Source organism: Lissotriton vulgaris, chromosome 1_1, assembly GCF_964263255.1.
Source record: "Lissotriton vulgaris chromosome 1_1, aLisVul1.2, whole genome shotgun sequence".
Classification (NCBI taxonomy): Eukaryota; Metazoa; Chordata; class Amphibia; order Caudata; family Salamandridae; genus Lissotriton; species Lissotriton vulgaris.
Window position 1 is genome coordinate 121,762,123 of NC_141685.1, and position 26,380 is coordinate 121,788,502.

The following is a 26,380-nucleotide window of genomic DNA, read 5'->3' on the forward strand; positions in this document are numbered from 1 at the left end:
CCCACACACTCCTGTTAGCTTTAGCTTCATGAATCTCACTGCCACTTCTGGCATTCATATGACAAATCCTGAGGAACATTTCAGGACAAAGGATAATCAGTGTGGAAGACGAGTTGCTGAGAGTGCAACAGATTGTCCTAGCACATATATGCTTTTGATGTGGAATTTCGCTATTTCACCACATTCTTCAAACAGAGTCTGCCGATAACAGTGGCTCAATTCTGGTAAAAAGTAGAGGTTGGCACGGCAGAAAATGAATAGGGAGAGCTGAGTCGGAGAGGAGCCATGGGTCACACTTAGTTATAAGGCCTGAGACACAAGCTGATCCATCAACCGAAAACAGTGTGTAAAAGATGCAGCAAACGTTACTTAAAAACAAGGTATATGCTCTGTTATATCTAAAAAATAGGTTATTTCTTGAACACCTGTGCTTCACTTGAGTTCATTACATATACATACATTTTACCAATGAAGCTTCCATCTCCAGAGCCCTGACAACATGTCTACTTTGGGTGTGTTGGGTTTATAGATTTTATCACTAATCCTACAAGATAGCTGAAAATACAGTTGTTAGTCCCAGTATTGTTCAGTGTTGCTTTTACAGGAAGTGTGATCAGGTGTGATTGAATCTTTTTCTTTGTATCTCTTCTTCATTAAATAAAAATCAAGAATGTTTCTTTTCTTTTAATCCACATTGTGCTCGCCTCCCACTGTGTATCCTGGTGCAGCATGTTGCTTTGCTTTGTGTAGGGAAGTGAACAATCTCTGGAAACAAACACTTTTATAACTCTGCAAATACTGTTATCTGTTTTGCTTCTTTACTGCTAGTCGGGTCTTCTATCAAATGCCCTTCAAACTTTCAGCGCCCTTCTATGTTTTCTCCCTGTGTGTTCGATGATGACTTAGTAGCTCTGATAATCGACTAAAGCTCTTCCCACTTTAATTGCACTTGAATGGTTTTTCTCCTGTGTGACTTAGCTGATGATACCTTAATGCTGAAGAGAAGCGAAAACAACTGTCACTTTCACTACAATGATAGGGTTTTTCCCCGTGTGTGTTCGCTGATGACTTTGTAGGCTTGATAAATGACTAAAGCACTTTGCAAATTCAGTGCACTTGAATGTTTTTTCCCTGTGTGTGTTTGATTATATGTTTTAAGTTGTGATAACTGACTAAAGCACCTTGCACATTCACTGCATTTGAAGGGTTTTTCCCCTGTGCGTATTTGCTGATGTGTTTGGAGGTTTGATAAGCGACAAAAGCACTTTGCACCTTCACTGCACTGGTAGGGTTTTTCCCCTGTGTGTGTTCGCTGATGACTTTGTAGGTTTTCTAATCGACTACAGTTCTTCCCACATTCACTGCACTGGTATGGTTTTTCCTCAGAGTGTGTTCGCTGATGTCTTTGTAGGTCTGATAATTGACTGAAGCACTTCACACATTCACTGCATTTAAATGGCTTTTCTCCTGTGTGTGTTCGCTGATGACTTTTTAGGTCTGATAACGGACTAAAGCACCTTGCACAATCACTGCACTTGAATGGCTTTTCACCTGTGTGTCTTCGCTGGTGTTTTTGACGGCTTTATAATTGACTAAAGCTCTCCACACATTCATTGCAATGGTATGGCTTTTCCCGTGTGTGTTGGTTGATGTCTTTGTAGGTCTGATAATCGATTAAAAATGCTCTTTCCACATTCATTGCACTTGAATGGTTTTTCTCCTGTGTGAGTCTGCTGATGATTCCTTAATGCTGAAGAGTCACTAAACCTCCTGTCACATTCACTACAATGATAGGGATTTTTCCTCCGTGTGTGTTCGCTGATGACTTTGTAGGTGTGATAATCGACTATAGCTCTTCACACATTCACTGCATTTAAATTGTTTTTCCCCCGTGTGTGTTTGCTGATGAAATTGACGGTGTGATGACTGACTAAAGCACTTTGCACATTCACTGCACTTGAATGGCTTTTCTCCTGTGTGTGTTCACTGATGAATTCGAAGGCTTGATAACCGACTAAAGCTCTTCAAACATTCACTGCACTTAAATGGCTTTTCCCCTGTGTGTGTTCGCTGATCAGTTTGGAGGTGTGATGACTGACTAAAGCACTTTGCACATTCACTGCACTTGAATGGCTTTTCTCCTGTGTGTGTTCGCTGATGACTTTGAAGGCCTAATAACCGACTAAAGCTCTTCAAACATTCACTGCACTGGAATGGCTTTTCCCCTGTGTGTGTTCGCTGGTGTCTTTGTAGTTCTGATAACTGACTAAAGTTCTTTACACATTCACTGCACTTGAATGGCTTTTCTCCTTTGTGTGTTCGCTGATGACTTTGAAGGCCTGATAACCGACTAAAGCTCTTCAAACATTCACTGCACTGGAATGGCTTTTCCCCTGTGTGTGTTCGCTGGTGTCTTTGTAGTTCTGATAACTGACTAAAGTTCTTTACACATTCACTGCACTTGAATGGCTTTTCTCCTTTGTGTGTTTGCTGATGACTTTGAAGGCCTGATAACCGACTAAAGCTCTTCAAACATTCACTGCACTGGAATGGCTTTTCCCCTGTGTGTGTTCGCTGGTGTCTTCGTAGTGCTGATAACTGACTAAAGTTCTTTACACATTCAGTGCACTTGAATGGTTTTTCCCCTGTGTGTGTTCGCTGATGTGTTCGAAGACTTGATAACTCACTAAAGTTCTCTACACATTCAGTGCACTTGAATGGTTTTTCCCCTGTGTGTGTTCGCTGATGTGTTCGAAGACTTGATAACTGACTAAAGCTCTTCACACATTCACTGCATTTAAATTGTTTATCCCCCGTGTGTGTTTGCTGATGAAATTGAAGGTGTGATGACTGACTATAGCACTTTGCACATTCACTGCACTTGAATGGCTTTTCTCCTGTGTGTGTTCGCTGATGAATTCGAAGGTTTGATAACCGACTAAAGCTCTTCTAACATTCACTGCACTTGAATGGCTTTTCCCCTGTGTGTGTTCGCTGATGAGTTTGGAGGTGTGATGACTGACTAAAGCACTTTGCACATTCACTGCACTTGAATGGCTTTTCTCCTGTGTGTGTTCGCTGATGACTTTGAAGGCTTGATAACCGACTAAAGCTCTTCAAACATTCACTGCACTGGAATGGCTTTTCCCCTGTGTGTGTTCGCTGGTGTCTTTGTAGTTCTGATAACTGACTAAAGTTCTTTACACATTCATTGCACTTGAATGGCTTTTCTCCTGTGTGAGTTCGCTGGTGTCTTTGAAGGCTTGATAAGTGACTAAAGCTCTTTACACATTCACTGCACTTGAATGGTTTTTGTCCTGTGTACGTGTGCTGATGAATCTTGAGTAGTGATGACAAACTAAAGCTCTCGCTGCATGTGTGTGATTCTTCTTTCTTGGTTAGTGTCTGTGGGTCGGGTATATATTTGTCTACATCCCATGACTGTATTTCCTGATGGGCCAACATGACTGATAAAGCACTTGAGTTTTTTTCACACACTTTTTATGTGTGCGGTATTTTACACGTTTGATTTCTGTTTTAACAATAAAATGCAATAGCCACCAAATATTTGCTACACTCCTAATACGTAGAAGGTGTCTTTGTAGGTGATTGTGCCTTAAGATTGGATTATGGCTATGCACGCTTGCGGGTAAAGATTTATCTTCCTTCTGGCCGGTGCAAATTGGAACAGTCTGTTGTATTGTAGCTAGAAGAACTCCTCTTTCCTTTACCAGTCAGTTGTCCGGCTCCGCTCTGTTGTGCTCTTCTCTGGTTACTGTGGTTTGTCCAGAAAGATTTTACAATTCACCTAGAGCACAGAATGATGGCTCGTCTTCATTTTAGAAAACAAAGCACTACAGTAATCACATCATACCGATCCCATGATTAAAGTTGGTATATGAGACTTGTTTACACAGGAGGCGGTTTGTTATTGTTGTTGCCTCAATTTTCCTAAGGTCCTTTCTTCGTCTTGTGCAGTGGAAGTGCACAGCTCAGCCTCTTACAATCACTGAACTGCCCTTGACGCTTCATCCAGGATCTGTCAATTTGTGTGCAGGTTCCTCTGTCGCCGACTGCGCTGATGTTTTCCTGAATACTGTAGCTCAATATTTTTGCTATTATTGAAGATTTACAGCATTAGCTTCTTTATTGATGGTCATTTCATACATTCAAGGCTTGTTTTCTGCTGGATGTAAAGATATTTAACATTACTAAATTGAAACATAATGGAATGAGAATTCACAATGTTTAACTGGTTGTAAAAGACATTTTGGGGGAGATTTACCAAATCTCCACGCAATGCAGCGCAGCCCCACCACGCGAGGCTGTGCTGCGTTGCGCGGCAGGGAGGGAGCAGGAAAGCACCATATTTTCAAATATATGGCTCTCTCCTTCCCTTTCCCTTGCACCAGCACTGATTACAGCAGCCCTGCGCCATGCATACACCTTAGCACCAGAACGCTAGGGTGTGTGTGTGTGTGTGTGTGTGTGAGAGTCCAGCATAGGTTTTGAATAGGAAGGACACCCTTCTTGTACAAAATACTATGCTTAGATACGAGGGAAAGCTTTTCCTTTTTTGTATACGTTTTGCACAGTGCAGCATGGATGCAAAGTTAGAAAAGGAAGGACAAATTAAAGAATTTCTCCTTCCTTGCGCCTAGGTTAAAAGGGCGCAGTTTTCTCACGCTAAACCCAATCTACTGTATTTGGTAAATTGGGTTTAGGGTGAGAAACCATGGGTGGTTGCAGGGGAACGCCCATGCACCCCCCTTGTTAGGCCCCCCTGGCGCAAAGTAATGTTACGCAGTGCTATGCGCTGCTTCACATTCATTTTACGTTATTTGTCTGAAAGTAAATTAGGAAAAAAACGATTTTGAGCTGTTTTGTGCCACTTTTGTGACGAAAACACAGCACAAAATGTTAGTAAATCTCCCCCTTCTTCTTTACCGCCTTTGAAACTTAGCAAGGAATATTTCATCATACACAAATATTTAACTAAAAGTTCTATTGATCAGGTGACATCTTAATTATATCTGAAAAGGAGGTGATTTACCAGTGATCACAGTGTAACTGAGCAAAGTAAGGGCGCTCACGTAGCTCCCAAATACTTATTGGTATAGCTTAAGATAGAAGGACTGGTCAAGATTTAATTTAAACAACAATAGATTTTAGAAAAAGAGATGGATGAGGCTGGGCTGCAAAATTTCCAGTAACTCTTTACGAAGTATTCAACAAAAGTAACTCCAGTCACACACTTCTCGTTCCTTTCCTATTCACTTAAGATCATCTCAAATGCCAACTCCTCTCTTTACCTCGCTGTTCATAAGCCACCTTTGACACTTTCAACAGCTCCCTTGGTTCAAGCATTTCTGGTTTCTTCTAACTGGGAAGATTGGAACATTATTGTGGGTTGAGGGGGGTTTCCTATCGCCATAACATCTGCCCATCTCCCTGAAACTGGTGCAGCTTACAGCACCCAGTTCTGACCCTGAAAGACAACTTTAAAAGGCAAGTCTTTATTTCTTCCTAGAGTAGATAAAGTTCTGTAAGATGCAGCTCCTTCCGGGGCTTTTGTGTAAAACAGAAGAGGGGTTCACTGTAAGGCCCGTCCTTTACATTATACACGCAGATAAGGCAAACAAACGTTGATTCATATAATATAATATTCAACAATATCAGTCATTTAGTACTGTAACACGGGGAGGCCTGCCCCCCTTATGCCTACGTGGGCGACAACCCCTGCGGGGTATTCATCATGTGACCCCCCTCTTTTCTTCACAGACTAACGATTGGGGGCATGCAGTGGAACCCGATACTATACAGGACGTGGAGTATGAGGACGACGGTCCCTTTAACTGGCTCCACATTGGCGAGGAGGAGGAGCCTATACCGTCGTCAAAAACTGCAGCTGACAGCACCCAGGCGTGCTTATTCACTGGCAGCGTAGGAGGAGTTGGAGCAGAGTCGAGAGTTGGAGCAGAGTCGAGAGAAGAAGCGGAGAAGACCGGAAGAATCCTTGTACCATCCCCGGCAGAGAGGAGGAGTGACCCGTTGGCGGCGCGGGAGCCAGGAGGCCATCGGCATCACGATCCGCCCAGCCGCACGCCAGGAGGTGTGTGGCTATCCGAGGTACGGAGCCGTATAGCGGCTGGGTGGAGAGGAGGGGTAGATCCGTCCCCTGACCTGCCTTCCCTTTCTTCCCTTTCTCCCTTCACACCCCGTTCCCTCACGGCGTACTGTATCGAGCACTGATGGTGAATCCCTCACTCCCTTCCCTAGCACAACGTTAGTGTCCCGGACGTTTTACTGATACTTGCCTTTCTTCTCTTCTCTCCTGGGCGGCAGTCCTGGTGGCATCACGGAGGCGGAAGAGCCGCGGTCGGCCGGAATCCCCGGCGGCGGACTCGGGAGGAGGAGGAACCCAGACCCCGGAGGCGAACGCAGAGGAGCAGATCCCCCAGAAGGTTCCCTGTGAGGAAGACCTGTATCGATCTCTTGTTTAAACAATTAAAACCCTCAATCACTAAAACCCGCCTCCTGCCTTTACCTCCACAACCCGCTACAAGTACTTATAGAGGATCCATCACAACCAATAATTTACCTGACTTATCCCCGCAGCAGATGTGTGCATATTACTCCTTTTTCCCCCTTTTCCACCATTACCTTTTGGGGCCCAGATGCCACTTTGTGACTGGATGGGCATTTGGCAGAGTGGGAGTAGGTGTCAGTTATCCACAGGTGATGTAGCATTTCTACCTTTCCATATTTCTCATATTCAAGTTTACCTAATTTCCTGTCTTTTGGCCACTCTACTGCACTCTGGCTGCACACTCACGCTGTGAGGTTCATCAGAATTCAGATAACGGCCTGATAGTCACAAGGCCTGTGACTGCTGTTCTCTGTGCTGTTCTCTGTGCTGCTCTCTGTCCTCCCCCGCTGTCTGTACATGTTCTGTGCCCGTTTCTTCCCTCTGTTCCCCTCACTGTCCCTGTGTCTCTCTGCCCGATTTTCCTTCTGTCCCCCTCGCTGCCCCCGTGTCTCTTTGCCCGTTTTTGCCTATTGTTCCTTAGCTGCCCCTATAACCCTGTGCCCGTTTTTGCTTTCTGTTCCCTTGTTGCCCCTGTAACACTGTACCTGTTTTTGCCTTCTGTTCCATTCGTTGCCCCTGTATTCCTGTGTCCTTTTGCCTTCTGTTCCCTTTGTTGTCCCGCACCACTCCCGCCGCTGGGTCCCCTGCGACCCCGCCCCTTGACTCCCCATTCGCTGCCCCCGCCTCCCAGCTGCTCCTCCCTCCCAACTCCCCACATATGCGCGGTGAGGAAAAGACCCTTGACCCTACCAGGAAGGTCCTCCCCCTCTGCACAGCACCGCCTGTGTGTCCCTGCCCCAGCAGCCGCTGCTGAGGAAGTTCGAGGGCCTCCACCAGCCGCAGGCTACCACCTGCGCCTCATCCCTGGTGGCCAGTGGTAGGCCGTAGGTTTGTTCCTCTCCTGCTATATATTGTCTTTACTGTATTGCCTGTATTGCCTTATTGTCATTGTTGTGCCTGTGACTCTTGATCTCTGTGCTGCTCTCTGGCCTCCTTGGCTGCCTGTACTTGTTCTGTACTTGTTTCTTCCCTCTGTTACCCTTGCTGTCCCTGTGTCTCTCTGTCCGGTTTTCCTTCTGTCCCCCTCGCTGCTCCTTTGTCTCTCTGTCCGTTTTTGCCTTTTGTTCCTTAGCTGCCCCTGTAGCCCTGTGCCCGTTTTTAGGTTTCGCTGGGGAACGGAGCGTAAGCTCCGCCTCCAGAGAAATCTGTAGTTTCTAGTATGGGTGCCTTGAATACGCCCCTCTGTTTCATTGGCTAGCTCCATAAATGGAGGCTAGCCATTGGAACAGAGAGGCGTCCGTCATGGCCGGACCAGATTCGGGGGCGTTCCCGAGAATTTTTGGCTTTTGGCTACGTCAGCCAAAAGCCGGGAAAGGCCCCCGAATCTGGTCCGGCCGGGCCGTGCTTACTGCTGTCCTGCCTTCCTCCGTGTCCCTCCTCCCCCCGTCCCCCCTCCCGCTCTCCCCCCTCCCGCTCTCCGTGTGTTCCTCCGTGTCCCCCCTCCCGCCGTCCCCCCTCCCCGTAAAGCGGTGCTTAGTTTGTGTGAAACGTTAGCATATCTGGACAGTGGATCCGCGGGGGTCTCACGGTACTACGTTTTAATTTTTTAACTCTACGTTTTCATTTTTTAACTCGGGTCGGAGGGAACTCCTCCCGCCGTCCCCCCTCCCGCTCTCCCCCCTCCCGCTCTCCGTGTGTTCCTCCGTGTCCCCCCTCCCGCCGTCACCCCTCCCCCCCTCCGTGTAAAGCGGTGCTTAGTTTGTGTGAAACGTGAAGGACACCGCAAGCGCCCCCACCGCCTCCTGGGAGCAGTCCGGTTTGTTGTCGGCTTCTCTTGACGGGTGATTGGGCTTGTCACAGATTTCACATCTGAAGCTCAAAAGCTCCAGGTAGGATGGCGCTGGCTCAAGCAAGGGAGCCCGACCTTGTGTTGCGTTTCCTGCAGGAGGTGGAGGAGCGAGCCGAGGAGGTACTGGCGGACAAACAGCAGGTGAAGAAGGGAGGGCGTGTGCATTTGGAGGAGAATGCAACTGTTTCGGCGTGCGGTGCTCGTCTGCCCCGCCTCCTTCCCACGCGTCGAGATGCCTCTCCCTCTTATTAGTCCGTGATCTTTCAATCAACTGCTCTGCTACTTCGTCCTCTCCTTTCACCACCCGACCACTCTCCGCTCACACACCCCCGCTCTGCCTCCCGCCTGTCCCTCACTAGCCCCTGCTCTCTTAACCAGTCTGTCCCCAGTCAGTCTACTCTCTAGTGAGTGGTCCCTTTTCGCTCCCCCTTTCATCCGCCTATCTACTCTCCCCGCTCTCCTCTTCACCCCGTCCTGTCCTGCTCACTAGCTCCCGTGAACCGTCCGCCACTCTCCCCGCGCTGGTATTTTGTATCCATTCGCCATTCGACGCCCCCGACCCCCTGCTTTCACTAGCATCCCTCTGTCCTGCCTCTCCCTCGTTGGTATCCGCTCTGCATTTCACCCGTTTGTCCCCGCTCCCACGCTGCCTCCTGCCCTTCTTTCAGCAGGCCGTCCCCGCTCCACTCACTGGTCCTCTGCTCACCTTTTCACCCGCCTCTCCCCCTAGTCCGGGCTCCGCTTTTCATCAGGCGGACAAACAGCAGGTGAAGAAGGGAGGGTGTGTGCATTTGGAGGAGAATGCAACTGTTTCGGCGTGCGGTGCTCGTCTGCCCCGCCTCCTTCCCATGCGTCGAGATGCCTCTCCCTCTTATTAGTCCGTGATCTTTCAATCAACTGCTCTGCTACTTCGTCCTCTCCTTTCACCACCCGACCACTCTCCGCTCACACCCCCCCGCTCTGCCTCCCGCCTGTCCCTCACTAGCCCCTGCTCTCTTAACCAGTCTGTCCCCAGTCAGTCTACTCTCTAGTGAGTGGTCCCTTTTCGCTCCCCCTTTCATCCGCCTATCTACTCTCCCCGCTCTCCTCTTCACCCCGTCCTGTCCTGCTCACTAGCTCCCGTGAACCGTCCGCCACTCTCCCCGCACTGGTATTTTGTATCCATTCGCCATTCGACGCCCCCGACCCCCTGCTTTCACTAGCATCCCTCTGTCCTGCCTCTCCCTCGTTGGTATCCGCTCTGCATTTCACCCGTTTGTCCCCGCTCCCACGCTGCCTCCTGCCCTTCTTTCAGCAGGCCGTCCCCGCTCCACTCACTGGTCCTCTGCTCACCTTTTCACCCGCCTCTCCCCCTAGTCCGGGCTCCGCTTTTCATCATTGGGCCTCTCTCCCATCTCTACTTGTAGTTCTCCATTCGCCAGTCTGCTCTCGCCGTCCTACCCCCAAATTCGACCCTCCTGTCCGTTTTGTCCGTCTGTCCTCGCTCCCTCGCGCTCACCAGTGCCTGCACTACTTCACATCAGTCCTTAATCTCCGACCATCGTTTGTCCCTCCTCTCTTCATCTTCAGCTGGTCCCCTCTCCCTCGTTGGTCCCCTCTCTCTCTTTTTTCGCCCATCTGTCTCCTGCTCCTCTCGCTGGGTCGCGCTTTGCTTTCGGCAGCCTGTCCTCTCTCCGCACACTCGTCCCTTCTCTCTCATACTCATTCGCCTCCCTCCCCCTCACTATGATCTGCTTATCTTTTCAGCCGCCTGCGCCCTCTCCAATACCAGTCCCTACCCTCCTTCCTCTATATCAGCGCCCCCTCTTACTAGTCTCTGCTCGCCTTTCTATACCCCATTCTTGCGAGTCCCGGCGGCTCCCCCTTTTTCCCGTCACAGCACCTTCTTCCCTCGTTGGGCCGTGCTCTCTCTTTGAACTGCCCGTCCCTTTCACCCAACAACTTGCTTCTTTAATTGCCTCTCCCCGTTGACCGTTCGCTCTCGCAGTATAGATTAATTTCTATTTCTGACTTGGGCTCACCCATCAGCCGTCCCCTACCCATCCAGCAAGGGTGCAAGGACATGAAATGTCCCGCCTCCCCCAGCTGGAGTGAAGCGGGGCCCTCTCAAGGTCCCCCCCTCCGGGCCCCAGTGCCACTGCTGCACAAGTAAAGGGGCGCCCTCGCCCCTTCTCATGAATGTGATATAATGCCCCCCTCACCCCTATTCACCTTGCACCTAACCCGCTTTGCTGCACTTTCCTGATTGGGTGTCTCTCTTCCCAGCAGGTGTCTTGGGTGCCTGGGCATTGCCCTTAGCCCTCCGCCCCCTCTATCATGGTCTCTTTTCACCCTCACTGAATGACCCTCCCGCATCCGCAATGTACTTTACAGAGAATTCTGGGCACCTGTCACTAGACACTCAATAGAAGTGCAGTGCACCTGTCGCACTCCGGTACATCACGGTGCTTTACTGTGATTGTTGCAAATTTTGAAAAATTTAAGTCATTCTGTCTTCAGTGCCAAAACGTCTCGTACATCAGCTTGGGTGCTCCTTGAAACATTGCAGGCGCTTATGTTCAAGAGCAAAGTCACAAGGTACTTTCAAAGGCACATTTGGGGTAAAAAATGAGGTTTGCTGTACACAGCTGGTGGGTACCTTTTATTCCAGTACGGTCTAATATACCCTTTGGGCCAACAGCTGAAGGTACAGAAAAACACGCGCACGTATTTGGATACAAACCTAGCGTCGTGAAGGCGTCTTTTGAAACTGAGATTATAGCGGCATCAACTTTCCAGACAGCTTGTGTCGGGCCAATAAAGCAACTACTTGGCCCAATGCGTTGACCCAGTCACTATAGAGATTCGCATGTTTATTCGTTGATGTATGTAGTTTATGTAAAGCGCCCACATGCGTTGTGACTGCACCTTTTGGGCGCTTTGGGATACTAAATAAATGTAGGTAAGGAAGCAGTCGCTGGGTGCAGGGGGTGATACGTTTTATGTGGAAATGTGCAAAAGCTGGCCGACCACTCCTTTCATACCAACAGAACAAACTCGGCGGCTCGGTGGGTTAATGCACCTGCTGGAGCGCGCTCGAGGCGAGCGCAAGACAAGCACACACACAGTGCGGCCGTTGACGCGTTTTGGGTGGAAAGGAGAGAGGGGAAGCTTTTCGTGGGTTTGACAAGTACATAGATGGTCTGCAAAAAAATACATTTCAGGACCTGTTTGTATTTCAACAACACAAAACGCAGATATTTTGAGACTAGTGGAGCGTTGCAAGGTCCCTTAAATCGTGGAAAAAAATAAAAATTTGAACAGTGCATTTCCAGACCAACTTGCGCACGACCAGCTAAAAGAGAGCTTTAATGCGTTGCCCCGTCGAACCGTATGGTCGTGGAATCCGTATGGTCGTGGAATCCGTATGGTCGTGGAATTAAATTGATTCATAAACCACTAGCCTTGGTCCGCCTCTAGGCGCTTTCGGCAGACGAGGGGCAGTCGTGGGTAGTGAAAGAGGCACGTCTTGAATACCCGAATTGGTGCCTTCTGGTGTAGTGGTACTCGGCGTTGTCTTCCAAGCCCCCTAGAATCAGACCACCACAGGAAATGCGGACATTCCAATGCTTGATATCTCGGGTGCCCTTTGCGGTTGGAAACAGGAGGATGTGGCACAACGGCCAGAGCTGCCACTTTGGACCTGGGAAACCAAGTTCGAGTCTCGGCGTCGGCTCCACATCCTGTGATCCTGGGCAAATCACTTAATCGCCCCATCCCTATATATGTGTATCTTTTTTGTAACGTAACTAGTGCTCATATAAAGAGCTACAATACATTCTAGTCGAGTTTGCGCTACATAAAAACTGCAAAAAGAACTTCTAGTCGACCAGTTACATATGGATTCCATAGGACCCAGTTGCTTCCTGGCTTTAGGGTGCTTGGGGGCAAGCCCTCGACTACTATGGAGGAGTCCCAGTCGTACCCTGGAGTTTGTTTGTGGCACATGGTGGTGTCTGTTGGGGTTTTAATTCGAGCAGCACAGGCATATATGGTCAAATGTACATATAGATGCTGCAGCTGAAACCAGTGGTAAATTGTCCTTCCCATTTTTCCCCCAGGGATGCCCCGTATTAGACAAACGGAACAAAAGCGACGCTACAGGTGACCTGTGATCTTTGGAGAACCCCGTATTGACCGACTAGAGAAATGAGGCAGCGCGGTGGGTTGGCGTGCCGGCTGCCGAGTGGCAGGTCACAGATATTAGCCATGGTGAGCTCAGCTCAGCCTTTCATCCTCACCAGGGATAGGCTCAGTGATTTGGGCAGTAGTCATAACCGTTGTTCATAGTGCCACGGAGCCATAAGCATGTTCTGGCACGTGAAATAAAGAAGCAAGCTGTATATGTTGTTAAACGTTAACCACGGACAGGTGTCTGGTGAAAAGTGCAACTGTGTGGGAAAAAAATCCTCCACCAGTGAACAAAACGAAGAGCGCGTGCCCACCTAATGTAAAAGGGTAGACTCCACCCAGTAGCCGAGCCAGTGTGTCATGGACCCCAATGCAAGGAAAATAATGCCCCCCGGCTGCTGTTTGAATTATAAAATACAGTAAAAAACAGGGTTAAGTGCCCGCTCTGGGCAGGGCCCCGGTGCCACTGCACCTGCTGCACCAAAGGAAGCTACGCCCCTGCTCCAAGATCTTATACTCCCACTATTTTTTTGGGGGTACCAGTTTCACTAATTGTTGCGGGCGCATGTGTGCTGCGCAGAGTAATAAGCAACCATTAAAGAAAGTCCCTTCAGACGGCGTGCGGTGCTCGTGTGCCCCGCCCCCTTCCCACGCGTCGAGATGCCTCCAGGTGAAGCAGGATAAATGACTCTTTCAGAGACCTGTTTTGTACGCTCTGCTCAGAAGTTGTAATACTCCTTACCTTCAGAGGTTCATTTTTGTAGGGGTGGGAAGATTTCCGGGGGTGCAAGGGGCTTCTAACAAACAAAATAATTCGGCTCTTGGGGGGGGGGGTAGTTGCTGTATAAAAAACGGTTTGATTTGAATGAATCATTATGCACGCTCAGGGTGTAGTGTAAGATACACACTATGGGCCCGATTCACAGAATGAACTTAAGACTCAATCCTAAACTTACTACTATTTTGGTATTCACAGAATGCACTTACTACTTTTGGTGTTCACAGAAGTTAGGATTTTGTCTTAAGTTTGTCTTAAGACAAACTTAAGACAGACTTAAGACAGACTTAAGACAAAATCCTAACTTCTGTGAATACCAAAAGTAGTAAGTTCATTCTGTGAATGCCAAAAGTAGTAAGTGCATTCTGTGAATACCAAAATAGTAGTAAGTTTAGGATTGAGTCTTAAGTTCATTCTGTGAATCGGGCCCTATTTTTTGGGGGGTACCAGTTTCACTAATTGTTACTGGATGCCTTGCCTGTTCCGATACCCGACCAACCGTCATCTGCTACCTTGCAACAATCCGTTGTCTAGGTGGATGACTACAGCTCCCAGGATGCATCAGGCCGCCAAATGACACCCGGGCATGGGTTCTTGGTGTTCTGAGTGGCATTTCTTCCTTGAAACGAACAGACCCTTGCTCCCAAGGAAGTAGTTTGTGCTTTCCATGGGCAGGCACAGAATTGCCATCTTTACAAATATCTTGGGTTTTCTCTACACTGTTTTACCTCCCTTCAGGCGTTTCCAAAACGCTGCAAATGTCAGCTGTTACTTGTACCCAAATAGGTGATCATTAATTTACAGATCTAAGAAGGTGAAAGGGCGAGTCTCCCTTGTAGTGTAGGCAGAATTGACAAACGTTAAATATTTTTTGGGAGTGGCGGAGCAGTGTATTAAATGCACCATTAAGTTGGGCAAGTTGTCTTTCTGTATGTATGCGTGTGTACATGTCTATATGCTGCTTCTTTTGGTAGGGCCGGCTTATTTACCGGTCATTACAAATGTTTCTGTGATTTCTGGAGATGCTGCCCACAGTGCAGGAATCCCTGCAACTCACAGCCCTCCTTCCACCTCACAGCCCTCCTTCCACCTCACAGCCCTCTATCCACCTCACAGCCCTCTATCAACCTCACAGCCCTCTATACACCTCACAGCCCTCCTTCCACCTCACAGCCCTCTATCCACCTCACAGCCCTCTATCCACCTCACAGCCCTCCTTCCACCTCACAGCCCTCCTTCCACCTCACAGCCCTCCCTGCAGGAGCTCACTGCACCTCACAATCCTTCCTGCAGGAACTCACTGCACCCCACAGCCCTCCCTGCAGGAGTTCACTGCACCTCACAGCCCTCCCTGCAGGAGCTCACTGCACCCCCCAGGTGGTTAAGCTGATCTCGCGAGGATAGCTCTGGTTGGTTCCGGAAGTGGGGGTCTACGACTTTGAGACCACCTTCTCCGTGTTTATTCCACCTGGCTTTGCTGTGGCAGAGACTTGTTTGATATTGGACAAGGTGAGAGCAACTAGACGTGACAGCTTCTTGCATTTCCACCAGAATTTCCAGCCTGTCCTCTCCCTGCCTGTTGTCGTGTCCCGGCGGCAGCAGGCAGGAGCGTGCACTGCGTCCCCGAAGTAACAGCCCTAAAGCAAGCAAGAAGTACGCCCCCCTCCCACCAATCCCTGTTAGGTAGTGGAAACTGTCCAAAATGGGGTGCAGACAGCCCCTCTCACCTTTCGGCTTGGTACCACTGCACCAGCCACACTACTTCCCTACTGACCGTTCTCCACTTCAGCCCCGTCTAAATTACAATTCCTGCTTGTGACCCTTTTGCCTGCTTGTGCTTGTTTTCCTGACCCTGTTGCCTGCTTGTGCCTCCGTGTGCCCCTGTTGCCTGCTTGTGCCTCCGTGTGCCCCTGTCGCCTGCTTGTGCCTCAGTTTTCGTGCCCCTGTTGCCTGCTTGTGCGCCCCTGTTGCCTGCTTGTGCCTCCGTGTGCCCCTGTTGCCTGCTTGTGCCTCCGTGTGCCCCTGTTGCCTGCTTGTGCCTCCGTGTGCCCTTGTTGCCTGCTTGTGCCCCTGTTGCCTGCTTGTGCCTCCGTGTGCCCCTGTTGCCTGCTTGTGCCTCCGTGTGCCCCTGTTGCCTGCTTGTGCCACAGTGTGCCCCTGTTGCCTGCTTGTGCCTCAGTGTGCCCCTGTTGCCTGCTTGTGCGTCCGTGTGCCCCTGTTGCCTGCTTGTGCCTCAGTGTGCCCCTGTTGCCTGCTTGTGCCATGTGGGTGTGTGTGGAGGGCTCTGTGTGGCTGTGTGTGTGGGGAGCTTTGTGTGGCTGTGTGTGTGGGGAGCTTTGTGTGGCTGTGTGTGTGGGGAGCTTTGTGCGGCTGTGTGTGTGGGGAGCTTTGTGCGGCTGTGTGTGTGGGGAGCTTTGTGCGGCTGTGTGTGTGGGGGGCTCTGTGTGGGTGTGTGTGGGGGGGGCTCTGTGTGTGTCATTTGCAAGAGATAAAGCTTGTGGCATTGTAAATGACAATGCCATTTATTTATGTTAAAAAGAACATAAATAAAAATAATGTCAAGAGCAATGCCAATAGCTCTAACTTTAACAAAGGCGAAACCATTGCATTGTAAATGCTTGTTGCTTTCTGTTCCCTCGTTGCCCCTGTAACACTGTGCCCATTTTTGCCTTCTGTTCCATTAGTTTCCCCTCTATTTTTGTGCCTAATTTGCCTTCTGTTCCCTTGTCATCCCGCACCGTTCCTGCAGCTGTGTCACCTGTGGCCCCTCCCCATGACTGCCCATTTGCTGCCCCCGCCTCCCAGCTGCTCCTACCTCCCACCTCCCCATATATGCCACTTGCGCGCCGATGGTGCGCCTAAGGCAAGCCCATCTGCGCCCGTCTCGCCTGGACAGCACCCAGCACCAGAACCCCTGGTCCCCGCACTCACCACGAGGAACGCCACAACTATGATGCCAGCATTCTGCACACTCTCAACTCTGGACAGACTCACACCTGCTTCAAGGCCGCCCCGAAACGCACATACGGTCCCTTCACCTGCCGGAACTGCAGTTACACCAGTCTTAGAGCCGACGAACCACCCGCCAAGAAAGACCTCAACCACCTCCGATGCATTCTACTGAACACCCACAAACACGCCGTCGAGCAATGGGACCTGCTCGACACAACATCCCCGGACGTCGCCTTCCTGACAGAGACTTGGATGAACGACTCCTCCGCACCCGACATCGCCATAGCCATCCCAGACGGCTATAAGATCACCCGCAGAGACCGCACCAACCAACGGAGTCGGAGGAGGAATCGCCATCGTCCACAAGAACAGCATCAGGGTCTCGACTAGCACAGACGATACTCTCAGCACCACCGAACCAATGCATTTCCAGATCCACACAGACCCCAACTCCACCCTCAGAGGCACCCTCATCTACCGACTCCCCGGAGCCCACCCCTAGTTTAGCGACTCCATCGCCGACTTCATCAGCACGTACGCCCTGACCTCCAGGGACTACATCCTCCTCGCAGACCTGAACTTTCACCTTGAGAACAACAACTACAGCAACTCCGCAACCCTAATCGACAACCTCAGACAGTCAACTCATCACAACGCCCACCCACTCCGCCAGCCACACGCTCGACCCAGTCTTCTCCTCAAGCCCGCACGTCTCCTTCAACCACACCACCGAACTCCTCTGGACCATCCATCGCTGCATCCACTTCACCTTCCAGAAACCCACCACACATCACCACGCCCAACAGATCCCCCGCTGCTGCTGGAGCAAAATCACCGAAGAACAACTACGTACAAACCTCGCTCTCAGCTCACCCACCGAACCTTCCAACACCGACGACGCTGCCCACAGCCTCAGATGCTGGATCGACGACTGCGCCAACACCCTCGCCCCGCCGAAGAAATCCCCCACTGAGAAACCAGCAAGAGGGCCAGCTGGTTCACCCCAGAACTCCTAGCCTCCAAGCAAGCTTGCCGGAAACTAGAGAAGAAATGGCACAGTGAACAGACTCCGGACAGCCACGCAGCACAAAAGGACACCATCCGCAACCACCACCACCTCATCAGGGCTGCCAAGAGGACCTCCTTCAAAGACCGCTTCAACAACAACGCACACAACAGCAAGGAGCTTTTCAACATAGTGAAGAAACTCTCCAACCCCAACTCCAACACCAAAGACATCCTGCCGTCGCAAGCCCTGTAAGACTCCATCGCCACTTTCTTCCACCGCAAGATAGCACACATCCACAACAGCTTCAACACCCAGACAGCCCCAAACAGACAGCAACAAAACACACTCTCCACACACAATCGACCACGATCCCCTGCTAGCCTGGGCCAGCGTGAGCATCGATGACACCATCAAGACCATGAGCACAATCCACTCCGGCTCTCCGTCAGACCCATTCCCGCACCACGTCTTCAACAAAGCAGGCAGCTTTATCGAACCCCACCTGCTCAACGTTATCAATCTCTCCCTCGAGACAGCGACCTTCCCAGTGAGCTGGAAACACGCTGAGATCAATGCCATACTCATAAAACCTAAGGCAGACCCAAGGGACCTCAAGATCTTCCGGCCCATCTCTCTGCTTCCGTACCCAAGGTCATCGAGAAGGTCGACAACAGACAACTAACCTGTACCTCGAAGAAAACAGAATCCTGGACCCTTCCCAGTCAGGGTTCCGCATCAACCACAGCACCGAGACCGCCCTCATCGCCGCCACCGACGACATCAGGACCCTCCTGGACAACGGTGAGACCGCAGCACTCATCCTCCTAGACCTCTCTGCCACCGTTGACACCGTCTGCCACTACACACTGCGCACACGCCTCCACACTGCAGGGATTCGAGACAAGGCTCTGGAATAGACCACCTCCTTCCTCTCCGGCAGAACCCTGAGCGTCCTCCTCCCCCCATTCGGATCTGTAGCCTCCGAGATCATCTGCGGCATACCACAGGGATCCTCCCTCAGCCCGACACTGTTCAAAATGTACATGGCCCCGCTCGCACATGTAGCCCGGCAGCATGACCTCAACATATTCTCCTACGCCGACAACAGTCAACTGATCCTCTCGCTCCCCAGGGACCCCATCTCGCCAAAGCAAACCTCGACGAAGGAATGAAGGCCATCGCCGACTGGATGACGATCAGCCGTCTGAAGCTGAACTCAGAAAATACGGAGGTCCTCATCCTCGGAGCCAACCCTTCAGCCTGGGACGACTCCTGGTGGCCGACGGCACTGGGGGCAGCCCTGACACCCACCGACCACACATGCAACCTGGAAATCATCCTCGCCTCACCGCTCTCAATGACCAAGCAATTCAACGCCGTCTCCTCCTCCTGCTACAACACCCTCCGCATGCTCCGCAAGATCTACAGATGGATCCCGACAGATACAAGAAAAACAGTCACTCACGCCCTCGTCAGCAGCAGACTCGACTACAGAAACGCCTTCCACGCGGGAGCCCCAACCAAGCTCATCAAACGACTGCAACCTATCCAAAACGCCTCGGCAAAACTGATCCTCGACGCCAGGACCACATCACCCCCCACCTGAGAAACCTGCACTGGCTCCCCATCAACAAGAGAATATCCTTCAAGCTCCTCATCCACGCACACAAGGCACTCCGCAAGACCGGCCTAGCCTACCTCAACAGACGACTTTCCTTCTACATCCCCAACTGCCAGCTATGCTCCGCCGACCTCTCACTCGCCACTGTCCCGCGCATCCGAAGAACAACCACCGGCAGGAGATCCTGCTCCGCCCTCGCCGTCAAGACATGGAAAACCCTCCCACTGAGCCTACGACAGACCCAAGACCTGCTCACCTTCAGGAGGATACTCAAGACCTGAATGTTCGATCAGTAGCAGCCCCCCCAGCGCTTTACAAATGACTGATTGATTCACTGATTGATTGATTGATTGATTGAAGGCCATGGATCTCTCTTCTTCTACAACAATTATTGCAGACATAGGGCCTAGTTAGGAATTTGTCCAACAGAGTATTGCCTCAAAACTAGGTGTGGTTGAAGAATTCTGCTCTGCCGGCAGACCTCGCAAAGTTTTGCCCACTCCTCAAAGTGATGTAGAACAGAGTTTTTTTTCTCAAGCGGTTCGCCAATTGTAAGGTGACGAGCGCTTGTGAGAAAATATAACGCGCTAGACCTCCTCCTGGTGAGATTTCTCATTGCGGAATGTCGCGGCAGGTCGCGACCACTCGAGTGTAGAAATTAGTCATTCTCGTTGATGAAGCTGCCACTTGATTAGAATGTCAATTCGAGCAGCAGCGCCCTCTGGTGCGACCCGTAGCGCTGTTGGCGCTGATTTTACAATGCGGGAAAAACTCCTGGCACAAAAAATCAGTGAGAGTAGTGTAACTTAGAAACTCTGCCACTAACGTAAGTTTGCAGAGTGCGGCGGGGTTTCCCTGGCACTTCGTGGAGTTCAGCGGACTAAAACTCTGCGAACTACACCAAGGCCTAATCAAAATGTGATAGATATCCTGTCTGCCTTATTATAATTGCCATAGGATGTAATACATATTTAATGGGGCGGGAAGGATACCTGTCATATTTGTGATGGAGTAAACCATCCGCTGAAATCTAAATCAGGCCTTTGGTGTACATTTTGTCCAGTGTGGCTAGCTGGGCTTGAAGGATCTTGTTGTTTGTCGTCCTCTCACTGCTGTGTGGTTACCGCTAGGCAGAACTTCAGTCAGCCGCGCATTTTGCAGATCTTCCTTTCTAGGCAGGACTTCTGTCAGCTGTGCCTTGTGCGGATCTTCCTTCCAGGCAGCGACTTCTTCCAGCTGCGCCTTGTGCGGATCTTCCTTCCAGCCAGGACCTCTGTCAGCTGCGTCTTGTGCAGATCTTCTTTTCAGGCTGCAGCTTCTGTCAGCTGCGCCTTGTGCAGATCTTCCTTCCAGGCAGGACTCTGTCAGCTGCTCCTTATGCAGATCTTCCTTCCAGTCAGGACTCTGTCAGTTGTGCCTTGTGCAGATTATACTTCCAGGCAGGACTTCTGTCAGATGTGCCTTGTGCGGATCTTCCTTCCAGGCATTAATTCTTCCAGCTGCCCCTTGTGCGGATCTTCCTTCCAGCCAGGACCTCTATCAGCTGCGCCTTGTGCATATCTTCTTTTCAGGCTGCAGCTTCTGTCAGCTGCACCTTGTGCAGATCTTCCTTCCAGGTAGGACTTCTGTCAGATGTGCCTTGTGCGGATCTTCCTTCCAGGCAGCGACTTCTTCCAGCTGCGCCTTGTGCGGATCTTCCTTCCTGCCAGGACCTCTATCAGCTGCGCCTTGTGCATATCTTCTTTTCAGGCTGCAGCTTCTGTCAGCTGCACCTTGTGCAGATCTTCCTTCCAGGCAGGATTTTTGTCAGCTGTGCCTTGTGCAGATCTTCCTTCCAAGCAGGATTTTTGTCAGCTGTGCCTTGTGCAGATATTCATTCCAGGTAGGGGCTTCTGTCAGATATGCCTTGTGCAGATCTTCCTTCCAGGAAGGGGCTTCTGTCAGCAGTGCTTTGTGCAGATCGTCCTTCCAGGATGGACTTCTCTCAGCTTTGCCCTGTGCAGATCTTTCATCTGGACAAGTATTCTGTCAGCTGTGTCTCGTGCAGATCTTCCTTCCAGGGAGGACTTCGGTCAGCAGTTCCTTGTGCAGATCTTCCATCCAGGCAGGGCTTCTGTCAGCTGCTCCTTGTGCATAGCTTCCTTCCAGGCAGGACTTCTGTCAGCTGTGCATTGTGCAGGTCTTCCTTCCAGGCAGGGCTTCTGTCAGCTGCTCCTTGTGCAGATCTTCCTTCCAGGCAGGGCTTCTTTCAGCTGTGCATTGTGCGGATCTTCCTACCAGGCACGACTTTTGTCAGCTGTGCCTTGTGAAGAACGTCCTTCCAATCAGAATTTTTGTCAGCTGTGCCTTGTGCAGATCTTCCTTCCAGGCAGGGCTTCTTTCAGCTGTGCATTGTGCAGATCTTCCTACCAGGCACGACTTTTGTCAGCTGTGCCTTGTGAAGAACGTCCTTCCAATCAGAATTTTTGTCAGCTGTGCCCTGTGCAGATCGTCCTTCCAGATGGACTTCTCTCAGCTTTGCCCTGTGCAGATCTTTCTTCTGGACAAGCATTCTGTCAGCTGTGTCTCGTGCAGATCTTCCTTCCAGGGAGGACTTTGGTCAGCAGTTCCTTGTGCATATCTTCCTTCCAGGGAGGACTTCGGTCAGCAGTTCCTTGTGCACATCTTCCTTCCAGGGAGGACTTCTGTCGGCTGTGCCCTGTGCAGATCTTCCTTCCAGACAGGGACTTCTGCCAGCTGCACCTTGTGCGGATCTTCCTTCCAGGTAGGAATTCTGAATTCTGTCATTCGTGCCTCGTGCAGATCTTCCTTCCAGGCCTGGGCTTCTGCCAGCTGTGCCCTGTGCAGATCTTCCTTCCAGGCTTGGGCGTCTGTCAGTCGTGCCTTGTGCAGATCTTCCTTCCAGGGAGGGGCTTCAGTCAGCAGCACCTGGTTGCCCCCAAACAGAAAATCACATGGGGTGTCCCACAGGGCTCCTCCCTGTCCCCCCACTTGTTCAACCTCTACATCTTCCCCCTAATTCAGTCCCTCAGAGATAGAAAGGTGACGATCTTCAACTATGCAGACGACCTACAATTGCTCTTTACGATAAACAACACTGAGAGTTCAATTACCAGCTTCCAGTCTACCATGAGGTTCATCCAACACTGGATGGACCGAAACCATCTTAAATTAAACCCTTGCAAGACTGAGCTGGTACTTACAGGGGACAGTCCTAAGTACTGGGGCCCACATTATTGGCCTTCAGAGATGGGCCCCCCACCTTCTCCCTTACCATCGGCAAAAACACTCGGAGTCACACTAAACAGCGATCTCTCATTGAAATCGCAAGTGGGTCTCGTAGTCTCTAAATGTTTTTTCCAACTCAGGAAAATAAGAAAGGTTCATCGTCTCCTTACACCAGAGGCCCTTACCCAGGTGGTGATAGCCACTGTTCTATCTCACCTGGACTACCCCAATTCCCTATACCTTACAAAAGGGGGTGGTGACGGATGGAGCATCTGAATCAATCAATCACTCACACCCAGTCAAAAGATCTGGGTTTAATCCATCACCGTTCTTTAGCCCACTCTGCCACCCCAGTTCAGACATGGCTATATGCACATCAGTCTGACCCTGTGCCTCATGGGAACAGTCCAGCACAAACTGCCAAGCCATGTCTTCCCTGGACCGGGAACAAGCTTCCGAGGACCGGTTTCTGGCATTCCAGCCGTCTTCAGCCCGGCTTGCTTGAATCCAGTGGCAAAGTGAGCAAGGGACTCACGTCTGAGCATACCCTGCCACACTTATGGCGGCCAAAAGCGGTACAAAAGGGGGTGGTGATGGACGGAGCATCTGAATCAATCAAACACTCACACCCAGTCAAAAGATTTGGGTTTAATCCATCACCGTTCTTTAGCCCACTGTGCCAACCCATTTCAGACATGGCTATATGCAAATCAGTCTGACCCTGTGCCTCATGGGAACAGTCCAGCCCGAACTGCCAAGCCATGTCTTCCCTGGACCGGAAACAAGCTTCCGAGGACCGGTTTCTGGCATTCCAGCTGTCTTCAGCCCGGCTTGCTTGAATCCAGTGGCAAAGTGAGCAAGGGACTCACGTCTGAGCATACCCTGCCACACTTATGGCGGCCAAAAGCGGTACAAAAGGGGGTGGTGATGGACGGAGCATCTGAATCAATCAAACACTCAGACCCAGTCAAAAGATCTGGGTTTAATCCATCACCGTTCTTTAGCCCACTCTGCCACCCCAGTTCAGACATGGCTATATGCAAATCAGTCTGACCCTGTGCCTCATGGGAACAGTCCAGCCCGAACTGCCAAGCCATGTCTTCCCTGGACCGGAAACAAGCTTCCGAGGACCAGTTTCTGGCATTCCAGCAGTCTTCAGCTCAGCTTGCTTGAATCCAGTGGCAAAGTGAGCAAGGGACTCACGTCTGAGCATACCCTGCCACACTTATGGCGGCCAAAAGCGGTACAAAAGGGGGTGGTGATGGACGGAGCATCTGAATCAATCAAACACTCACACCCAGTCAAAAGATCTGGGTTTAATCCATCACCGTTCTTTAGCCCACTCTGCCACCCCAGTTCAGACATGGCTATATGCAAATCAGTCTGACCCTGTGCCTCATGGGAACAGTCCAGCCCGAACTGCCAAGCCATGTCTTCCCTGGACCGGAAACAAGCTTCCGAGGACCAGTTTCTGGCAGTCCAGCAGTCTTCAGCCCAGCTTGCTTGAATCCAGTGGCAAAGTGAGCAAGGGACTCACGTCTGAGCATACCCTGCCACACTTATGGCGGCCAAAAGCGGTACAAAAGGGGGTGGTGATGGACGGAGCATCTGAATCAATCAAACACTCACACCCAGTCAAAAGATCTGGGTTTAATCCATCACCGTTCTTTAGCCCACTCTGCCACCCCAGTTCAGACATGGCTATATGCAAATCAGTCTGACCATGTGCCTCATGGGAACAGTCCAGCCCGAACTGCCAATCCATGTCTTCCCTGGACCGGAAAAAGCTTCCGAGGACCGGTTTCTGGCATTCCAGCCGAATGCCAGAAACCGGTCCTCGGAAGCTAACTCAGATGCCAACCAGCCACCCCATTAATAAGGAAGCTACACTGGCTCCCCATGTCTCAACGCTGCACCTTCATAACAGGATGCTTGATCTTTAAATCTTTGCACTGCAAAAGCCCCAAATTCATAGACAACCTGATAGTCAAGCACACCCCTACCCGCAACCTACGCTCAGCCCACCTCTCATTTCTCCAAACCCCCTCCTTCAGACGGAAGCGCACAGGAGGCTGCAGATTTGCCACACTGCCTCCTCGACTTTGGAACTCCCTTCCCCTCGAAATCCGAGCCTGTCCGGACCTCATGAAATTCAGAGGAGCACTTAAAACCTGGCTCTATAAGCAAGCCTACAACTAATGTCCTCTCGAGCCACGAACCTTGCCTTTTCTACAACGCCATAAACCAATCGGTGTAAGTGTGCTCTATAAATCATTTTTAACATTAACATTAACATTGTTCCATTTTTTGATTTCCCTGTATTACACAAGCATGTAGTTTTGGGATGTATCTGGCTCCTCTGCCGCCATACTGAAATGGTGGATTGTTATGACTTTTGTTTTATGTGTAGTTAGCGTTTGACACCATTTCTTTTCTTTGTCTCTGTTACTAGTAGCTGATACTTCACCAGGGAGCGTGTGAAGGGTGCATGGGTTGCTGGACCCTAATTAGGTTTATATTTTGCCTTCACATTATCTATTAAATTTGCTAATATTGTGCTGAGTAGTACTTTAGTTTCGTACATGCCTCTCCGGCACCCCCCTACAAAGACAGATCTAGGGTGCACAGAAGTTGCGCCTAAGGCAAGCTCGTCCAAACCCGTACACGCTTAAGACTGTGCTTAGCGCCGGCTCTTCTGTTGGTTTCACCCCCCATCCGGCTGTCAATCAATCAATCAATCATGACATTTGTATAGCGCGCTACTCACCCGGAGGGTCTCAAGGCGCTTGGGGAGGGGGGTCAGCGACTGCTCGAACAGCCAGGTCTTGAGTTGCTTCCTGAAGGCGAGGCAGTCTTGGGTAAGACGGAGGTGGATGGGGAGGGAATTCCAGGTCTTTGCTGCCAGGTAGGAGAAGGATCTTTCTCCCATGGTGATTCTTCGAATGCGTGGAACGGCGGCGAGGGCATGGCTGGTTGATCGTAGTTGGCGGGTCGGAGTGTAGAAGGTCAGGCGGTTGTTGAGGTACCTTGGGCCTAGGTCGTGCAGGGCTTTGTATGCGTGGGTGAGGAGGCGGAGCGTGATTCTTTTGCTGACGGGGAGCCAGTGCAGGTCTTTCAGGTGTCCGGAGATGCGGCTGTGACGGGGATGTCCAGGATGAGTCGTGCGGAGACGTTCTGGATGCGTTGGAGTCTTTTCTGAAGTTTGGGCGTGGTTCCGGTGTAGAGGGTGTTTCCGTAATCCAGTCGGCTGCTGACGAGTGCCTGGGTGACCGTCTTCCTGGTTTCGGTGGGGATCCATCGGAAGATCATACGGAGCATGCGTAGGATGTTGAAACACGATGACGGGACGGCGTTGACTTGTCTGGTCATCGATAGGGAGGAGTCCAGGATGAACCCCAGGTTGCGTGCGTGGTCCGTTGGTTTGGGTGCGCTGCCTAGGGCCGGGGGCCACCAGGAGTCATCCCAGGCAGATGGTGATGATCCCAGGATGAGGACTTCAGTCTTGTCTGAGTTCAGTTTCAAGCGGCTGTTCTTCATCCATTCGGCTACTTCTTTCATCCCTTCGTGTAGGTTGGTTCTGGCGGTGATGGGGTCGTTGGTGAGGGAAACGATCAGCTGGGTGTCGTCGGCGTAGGAGATGATGTTGAGGCTGTGTCGGCGTGCGATGGCTGCGAGGGGGCTCATGTACACGTTGAAGAGTGTGGGGCTGAGTGATGATCCTTGTGGTACGCCGCAGATGACTTCGGTGGCCTCGGATCTGAACGGGGGGAGGCGGACTCTCTGGGTTCTTCCGGTGAGGAACGAGATCATCCAATCCAGCGCCTTCTCTTGGATTCCGACGTTGTTGAGGCGTTGTACTAGGGTGCGGTGGCAGACAGTATTGAACGCTGCAGAGAGGTCCAAGAGGATGAGGGCCGCTGTTTTCCCGTTGTCGAGCAGGGTTCGGATGTCGTCAGTGGCTGCGATGAGGGCGGTCTCGGGCTGTGGTTGGCTCGGAAGCCGGACTGTGAGTGGTCGAGGGATCCGTTTGTCTCGAGGAAGGCCGCAAGCTGTCTGTTGACGGTCTTCTCGATGACTTTGGCAGGAAACCGGAGGAGCGAGATGGGGCGGTAGTTCTTGAGGTCGGTGGGGTCTGCTGATGGTTTCTTCAGGAGGGCACTGAGTTTGGCATGCTTCCAGCTCTC

The 26,380-nt window shown here is 51.0% G+C and overlaps 1 pseudogene across 1 annotated transcript; it reads right to left on the bottom strand.

Annotated features, from left to right (window-relative positions):
* Positions 1–1,000: 1,000 nt before the first annotated feature.
* LOC147737724 (uncharacterized) lies at positions 1,001–4,112 on the bottom strand (annotated as a pseudogene). The gene is made up of 2 exons (XR_015300849.1): positions 1,806–4,112; positions 1,001–1,635 (listed from the first exon to the last, which is right to left on the bottom strand). The product of XR_015300849.1 is annotated as an uncharacterized LOC147737724 (transcript).
* Positions 4,113–26,380: the final 22,268 nt, after the last annotated feature.